The sequence below is a fragment of the Macadamia integrifolia genome, chromosome 13 (genome assembly GCF_013358625.1).
Source record: "Macadamia integrifolia cultivar HAES 741 chromosome 13, SCU_Mint_v3, whole genome shotgun sequence".
In the NCBI taxonomy this organism is placed as follows: Eukaryota; Viridiplantae; Streptophyta; class Magnoliopsida; order Proteales; family Proteaceae; genus Macadamia; species Macadamia integrifolia.
The window spans coordinates 7,590,965-7,599,547 of NC_056569.1; the positions used below are offsets into that span (position 1 = coordinate 7,590,965).

The 8,583-nt window shown below is 38.2% G+C and overlaps 1 long non-coding RNA gene across 1 annotated transcript; it reads left to right on the top strand.

The window, feature by feature from the left end:
• The first annotated feature begins 1,570 nt into the window (after positions 1-1,570).
• Positions 1,571-5,758, top strand: LOC122059224. Its single transcript, XR_006134006.1, has 2 exons — positions 1,571-2,149; positions 4,199-5,758. It is a non-coding gene; the product is annotated as an uncharacterized LOC122059224 (long non-coding RNA).
• Positions 5,759-8,583: the final 2,825 nt, after the last annotated feature.

The following is an 8,583-nucleotide window of genomic DNA, read 5'->3' on the forward strand; positions in this document are numbered from 1 at the left end:
GTGATGCTTCGAATTTTACTATAGGAGCGGTTTTGGGTCAAAGGATTAATAAATTATCCACTGTCATTTACTATGCTAGTAGGACCTTAAATGATGCACAACTCAATTATACAACCACTGAAAAAAAAATTTAGATGTTGTGTTTGCATTCGAAAAGTTTCGATCTTACTTAGTTGGTTCACATGTGGTGGTGTGTACTGATCATTCTATTCTCAGATACCTAGTTCAGAAGAAAGATGCCCAAGCCCATCTCATTAGGTGTGTTTTACTTTTACAAGAGTTTTGATTTAGAAATTAGGTATAAGAAAGGAGTTGAAAACCTAGTTGCAGACCATTTATCCTAGCTTTCAAATTCCTTGACTATCGATTTTTCAGTCAACGAGAACTTTTCAGATGAACAGTTATTTGCAGTGTCTAGTGAACCATGGTTTGCTGACATTATCAACTTCTTAGTTTCAAGTATGACTCTGGATCACTGGTCCACCCAAAATAAGTATAGGTTTCATTCCCAAGTTAAACACTTTTTTTGGGATGCCTTATTTATTTAAGATATGTCAGGATCAGATTATCCGTTGATGTGTTCCTGATCATGAGCAACATTCCATTCTCTCTTTTTGTCATGATCATGCATGTGATGGACACTTTGAACCTAAGAAGATTGTCGCAAAGGTTATCTAATGCGGATTTTATTGGCCCACTCTTTTTAGAGACTCTTTTGATTTTTGCAAGGCTTGTCCCGCCTATTAGTCTTTTGGCAGTATCAATAAGAGGAACATGATGCCCCTCAACCCTATTTTGGTAGTTGAGATCTTTGATGTATGAGACATCGATTTTATGGGACCATTCCCTAATTCCTTTGGGAATTTGTACATACTTTTGGCCATTGATTATGTTTCTAAATGAATAGAGGTCATACCTTGTAAATCTAATGATCATAAAGTGGTGGTCCAGTTTCTCAAAGAGAATATTTTTTTCTGTTTTGGTGTACCACGTGCAATAATTAGTGATAGGGGTACTAATTTTTGTAATCGACCTTTTGAAGCCTTAATGAAAAAGTATGGGATCACCCATAACTTTATTCTCTCTTTCTTAACAAATTTGTTTCTGTTTCAAGAAATTGCTACAAATTAATAGATTAGATAGGGAGAGATGTCGGGGTATCTCTTGCGATGGCACCTCGGGCGGAGCCCAATGAGACTGCAACATCAACTTCCGACCCAAAGAAACAGCCACAGCCCCAGGCGGAGCTTTGGGTACAGCAACAGCAATGGGGAGTGACGAGGTCGCTGCGGGTGATAGAGTTGCAACTGGTAGCCTTCATCATGGTATTCTCGGCGAGCGATCTTGTCCCTTTCGTACAGGTTTGGTTGGGTCATCATCATTTCGAATTCGACCCGGTTTACTCGAATTGAAACCGGTCTGAATAACATCCATTTCTCTCTTTTCATTTGAACCGTCTACGTCAGCACTGCCAGGTGTTACATTCGTAAGGGAAAAAGAGCTCCACGTGGAAACAGCTAAAAAGACAGTGAAATATAAAAAGGGTTTCACTCGGAACTTTAAAAGGAAGAGAAGGGAAATGAAAAAAACGCAGGAAAGGGAAAGGGGTTTCTTTAGTTTCAGAGAAAGGGGAAAGAACGAGAGAAATGGAAGGAGAACGAGAGGAGGGTGCTGGAAGGTTCAAGAATGTTCTTTAGCTGTAACTCAAACAACCAAAGTGGGTGACGATTCTTGATCACCCATTGAGAAATGAGAGTAAGAGGAGGTCGCCGGGTGCGAAGGAAAAAAAGAGGGAAATGGTAGACCAAAGGCGGTTTCAAAATGTTCTTCAGTAGTAACTCAACCAACCAAAGTGGGTGACGATTCTTGAACACCCAGTTGAGTAGTGAGTGTAAGAGGAGGTCGCTGCTGAGAAGAAAAAAAAGAGATGTTCTTTACTTGTAACTCAACAAACCAAAGTGGGTGACGATTCTTGATCACCCAGTGGAGAAGTGACTGTAAGAGGAGGTCGGTGGTGAGATGATATAAAAGAGGGAGATGGTAGACCAAAGGCGGTTGAAGTCCAGATTTCGCTGGGTGAGAGAAGAGGGTTTCAGAGTACGACAAATCGCTGGGGAAGAGAGAAAAATCGCGCCTCTCTGGAAGTAAGGTAATGTCTTCCTGCAACTTTTTTTTGTTTTTTTGTTTTTTTGTTTTTGTTTTTTTTTTTATCGATCTTTTTAAATTGTTTTGATCGATTAACTTTTTATTATAATGGATCAGAGTACATATCTTAGATTATTTTTCTCTTGATTTGTTAGTGTTCTTGTTGTGTTACTGTGGAATCAGTGGATGGAGGTGAGAGAATATAAGTGCATCTGTATATAGATAGATTATCATATGCAAGTGAGGTTAAGTGAACTGTGTAAGAGTCCCTTCTCTTCTTTTAGATTTGGTTTATTGGATCTGTGAAGAAAGTTTGTTAGGATCTGTGTTACAGCTTGGTCAGGGAAAAGAATCAAGAACAAGAGTTTGAAGATTAAACTGAAAATCTTATTGAGAAACAGTAAAAAAATTACAGAAAAATCTGACTTCGAGTGTCAGTATACTCCATGAGAACAAGAGGGGAAAGGGAGATAGGGAGAAAGAGAGAGAAGGATTGAGTACAAAGATAACATTTTCTGCCCATTTCCCGTGGGGGTCCTCCTATATAACCTCCCATAATCCCTCTTTTAACAACAAACTTGTAGCATAACAGAACTGTAACAACCTGCAAGTTGTATCTTAGATAGTTATAAAGTCTGTTAAATTTCTTGATTTCTTCTTGGTCCTTTCAGTCCTTCTAGGTACCACGTCAGCTGTAAGAGTCCTACTTGGCACCTCTGTTTTCATTGAGTTGCTGTTGTTCTTGCTTGTAACAATCTGTTTGACAAATTGGCAATTTAATAATGAGAAATGCTTGAAGTTTGCAAGTTGGCCGGCCGGGAAGTTTGTTGGGCCGGCTGACTTCTCTTCCCGGAAGAATATATATTGTGACGTTTCACTCCTATATGTAAATCTGAATGATTGACCCGGGTATTGAGATGGGTTAACTCAGGTTTTCTTCTAGTTCTTCTTTCTACTGGGTTTCCTTGATTCCATAGTGTATGATTCCTCATATTCTCTTACAAAGAAATAAGCTGCAACATTTCAATTATCTACCACTTTGTAGGTACTGATGTATCATGGTATATTCATACCCTTATCCTTTGGAAATTTTTTTTTTTTTTCTTCCTTGTTCGGTTTGTGTAGACTTTGTTAGAGAATTTTTCTTTACTAGAACTTGATCTGATTACAAACCTTGTTATCTAATAAGTGGATGCTAAACTTCAAAGGACAAAAGACAATGTTGAGGTTTATTAATCTTTGGAGGTAAAAAGGGGGAAAAGCAAAGGTTTTGGAAACACAAAGAACAAAAGAGAATGATAGACAAAAGAAATTACCTCTTAGAAATAAGAAGCCCATGATTCTGATACTAGGGGTTGTCTTCAACCTCAAGACAGCTAAGGGTCTTGTTGAACACCAAAGAAGAAGAAAAATGAGCTTCAGCCCTTAGGGCCTCTTTAAACAACTCTTAATCTTCGGATCTGGGGTTGGCGAAGCCTGCTGAATCGACCCAGAACATTGCAGTTCAAGATTTCTGAAACAAGGAATTAGTGACAGTAGCAGGTTCCGCCGTGGATGACAGCTTGGTATCCTCATTGAGAAGGATTTCAGCCACCAAAACCACAGGGCTTTTGATCGCCCAAGTTAGTACATGCTTCGTCCAAAGTTTCAGAGATAATGGATGGATTTCAAGAGGGTTTTAATTCAACTGAAAGCTGTTGGGTTAGTTCAAAACAGAGTGCTCCAGAAGGGGAAAATCACAGTATGCAAAAATAAGGAAGAAGAATAAAAGAAGGGAGAAGAAAGTGAATCTTAGAGAGGGAGGAAAAAAGGGTCGGCAGACGTGGTTCAGCCAAGCCAAAATATTCAATTTCAAACTTCAAGTATTCAAATCTAAAACGGAGTTCTTCTCAGTTACAAGGCTATTTAAAGAAAATAATGACATAAGATTGGAAGCTAATTAAAAAAAAGGAAACTAAACCTAAATAGCAACCAAAATACAAATCAAATCTAAATAAAAGATTGTCAATATAATCATTTTGCATTCTACTTATTATATATGCTTATGCTACAGGACACATGGGGAAGGATCGTCAAATTGATTGGATTAATCGGCAGAAGCTTATAGATGCGATAGTAGCAGTCGAACAGAGAGACCAACAGAGAGACGAGCCACCTGAGTTGGAGCTGGAGCCAAAGCCGCAGTTGGAGCAGGAGCAGGAGCAGGAGCCACCACTTTCCTGAGCCGCTCAAGGCACCTGAGCCGCTACTACGGGTGCCGCTCGAGGCACCTGAGCTGCCATTACCAGAGCCCTTGGTTGCTGCTCCGGTAATTTGGTGGTGCTTATAATCGTTGTCTTTATTAGGAAGTGGTCGGTACAATCTTATAATAATGTTCTTTTTTTTTTGCAGCCACCACCGGAGCCGCCACTTCTTGAGCGGCTTGAGGCACCTGAGCCACTGGCTGCTGCTCTGGATTCCTGGGTGCTGTTTATACTTGTTACCTCTATCGGTTGGTGAGTACAATCTTATAAAAAGAAACTTTTTTTTTCCACTTTTGCTTGTTGATCACTTTAACTTTGCTTTTATGTATGTTGATGAGGTGGTTAATCAGCTATATGATCTGAACTACAAGCCTCAAACTATCAATTGGTACCAATTGGAGAGTTTACCAATTGGAGAGTGAAAAAAAAAATTGCACAAAAATACCAATTGATAGTTTGAGACTTGTAGTTCAGATCATATAGCTGATTAACCACCTCATCAACCTACATAAAAGCAAAGTTAAAGTGATCAACAAGCAAAAGTGGAAAAAAAAAGTTTCTTTTTATAAGATTGTACTCACCAACCGATACAGGTAACAAGTATAAACAACACCCAGGAATCCAGAGCAGCAACCAGTGGCTCAGGTGCCTCAAGCCGCTCAAGAAGTGGCGGCTCAGGTGGTGGTTGCAAAAAAAAAAGAAGAACATTATTATAAGATTGTACTGACCACTTCCTAATAAAGACAACGATTATAAGCACCACCAAATTACCGGACCAGCAACCAAGAGCTCTGGTAATGGCAGCTCAGGTGCCTCGAGCGGCACCCGTAGTAGCGGCTCAGGAAGTGGTGGCTCTTGCTCCTGCTCCGGCTGCGGTTGTGGCTCTGGCTCCAGCTCAGGTGGCTCGTCTCTTTGTTTTTCTTCAATCAGTATACTTGTGCATTCTTTTTTTCACTCTCTGGTATACTATTTTTTCACTCTGGTATACTATACTTGTGCATTCTTTTGGGTGTAACTTTGGATAAGAAATCTACCTGATATGAGTTTTTCAGTCTGTCTATGTGATGAAAAAAAAAAAAAAAAAGGAAGATTGGAAGGAGTTGTTGTTTCCTGTTTTGATGGTTATCGGTGGATGATCTGCATGAAGTGGTTTAAATAGGATTTAGGAAAGAGATGGAGTTGGAGTTTGATTAGGATTGAGGAAAAATCTCTTTGGATTCTCAATTACCCTTTTAGGTTTTTTGTATTTTCTAAACTTCCCTTCAAGATTCCGTTTCAGGAATTTGGCTGCTATATGAAATTTGGTCCGGAGAAAAGATAGAATTGGAGTTTGATTAGGAAAGAGGAAAGAGATAGGGAGGATTCTGAATCAATTATTATTATTATTTTTTTTCTCCAAGTACATATGATAGTGAAGCATGAATACGGGCCTCCATTATCGGTTTCAAAATATCGTTTTCCTGGATTGATTTTGCATTGAAATATGGTTGTCCTCCTTTATTTTATATTTTAGGAAATATGTACAGATACTCCTTTGTTGTAAGAAAACTTAAATTAGCAGTCCATGAACCCGTACTTGTGATCCCTTGATTGGGGAGGGCAAACCACCCAAAGCAATTGAATTTTTTTGACCGACCCAGCTAAGAAATCAACACAAACATGCCAAAACAGATTCCCTTGCCTTTTCTCTGCAATCCTACTAGTCTACCGGGTGTTAATCGGTTTGGTTTTAGTTTAAAAGGTTCAGTTTGGTTTGGTTCACATTTATTTGGTTGAAATCAAAACTGCATCATTTACTAAATAATTGCACTTTTTGAAATCATAACTATTTAGTGAATTGGTTTGGTTCCACTGTTTTTTAATGGTTTTGGTTTCACATTTTAAATGGTTTCGGTTTTGGTTTATTTCATACGGATTTTAAAAGGTTAGCAATTGGTTTGTTTAGTTTATTCGCATGTTTACTAAAATTTGTTTTTGTTGATAAACGATTCAATCTTGTATCAAATTAAACGAGGCATTGAACAAGTAAGGGTTGTTAAACCATTATGTTTTATTAAAACAACCAAACAACACCGGTAGTAGTGGTGGATAATGCTAAAGTAGAAGTAGAAGGCTCTAAAAACATATATTTCAAAGCTTCAAATAATTTATCTTCATCCATCTTAGCTACATAAAGGAAGAAAACAGTTACTTAAAATATGTCCAAAGAATTTCGTACAAGTTGCGGTTTCTATCCTTTGGGCATTGTGTCGTATACATTTTACCTCAATTGTTTTTATTTTAGGGTTTTTATTTGTTTGGAAATGTTATACTGATTCTACCCCTGTTTTATTTAATCATTATATGGGTTAATCGGATCGATTTGGATGGTTTAACGGTTTGGTTTTCACGGTTTTAATTCAGTTTGAAACTAACGAGTTAAACGGTTAAAATTGGCTCAACCCATTTAATTAAGCGGTCTGAAACTTGAAACTAGAATCGAACCATTTAGTAAGTGGTTTTGCAGTTTCGGTGTAAATGGTTCGGTTTGGTTTTGATAAATGATTTCAGTTTCAAATTCACATCCTTAACTATCTACCCTAAATAATTGTATTATGTCATATTTTCCATCTTGGCTTTCAGCCATGGTTATCGACTGAAACTGATCTCCAATTTGATATTTTCTGAAGTTATTATTGTTTTAGGGGTAAAATGATAAAAAAAAATCCTGATCCGATATTGATCTGGATTAATTATCATTTCAAGGGTAAAATGGTAAAAAGAAAGTATTTTTTTTATAAAAATAGGGTTAAAATGGACCGATACCAATTGATCCAGATCTACCGATGCCGTTCCTTAAGTCCTTGCTACCAGCATATGTTGAATGCCTTAATGATAAGGTTGCTTTCTCTTTGCCAATATCTTTTTGATGTCCTTTTTTTTTTTTTTTTGGTTGAACTCTTCGCCAATGTCTAGATTGAAAAAGAGTAGTAGGCCGCAAGTTGTCACTGTAGAATATTGTAATTGATGCCTTAGAAATCAAAATGATCCCAATCTCTTGAAAGTGGTTGGTGGTGGTCCATGTAAACATGGAGAGCAAGTTTTGTCCCACCCAAAGAGGACTACTCGATGGTGCGTGGCGACAGCCTTTAGTAGGGCCCAATCAAGGACATGAGGAATGCATTGGGGAAAGGAGCAACATAATGGCCCCACTGACTTGAGAGATTGGAAAAAAATCGTTTGTAATTCCGATCTCGTACAATTCTGAAAAATACCACCTTCAGGGGGTGACACGTGTATTAATACCAATGCAATGATCCAGATCTGATTTAAATGATTCTTCACTGATTTAAGGTTTTATTAGTTGTACCAGGTCTTGACCATTCTAGTTAGACCACCCCTCCTTTGTTGAGTAACTGTTTCCATTCTAGTTAGACCACCTCTCCTTTGTTCAGTAGCTGGTTCTTCGCAGGCCTGCAGGGTGAGCGGATGTCCAAAGGTCATTATTTTTCCTCATTGCAGGTTTTAGAACCAATTTAAGAAATCACTCAAAACAAAATAAGGGCAGTTATCCATGTTAACAATGGAAAAAGAAGGAAAGAGAAATAAAAAAAAGGTCCCTTCAAGTGCTACCCTTATGATCATATTGCAGGTCACATCCCTTCCTAATTAAATCCAATGGTGTAAGTCATACACTAATAGAGCTTAAGGCTATAACCTGTGCAAAATTTTTTCTGAGAGCTGTCGTCCAATCTCCCAAGGTGATGGAGAAGTGATGGAGAAGTGGTGCCTATACAGATCAAAGACAGAGCTGAGATAATGAAAAGTTTCCCCTGTATGCATGAAATATTTCGTTAACCACATGATCATATCACATAATCTTTGACGATATACCTACCATTCAAAAGGTGACAAGTCTGGACACTTTACGAAAAGGTACATCCCACTCATGTACTTAAATCCTGCAGGTTTGCTCATGTATAGTGCAAGGACATTCCCTGAATAAATAATGGCCTGCAGTTTACAAGGAGCAGGTTTAGTTCAATTTGTCCCTTCAAGTGCTAAAGAGCCCTTAAATTGACTTGTTTTTGTAATTTCCTCTTATTACAAAAACCTGAGTTTAATTAATTGATCATTCAAATCAATTCGTTTATGATTTGAGTTGCTTTTCTATTCTTCCTCCACCCCTCCCCCCACCCCACCCCACCCCACCCCC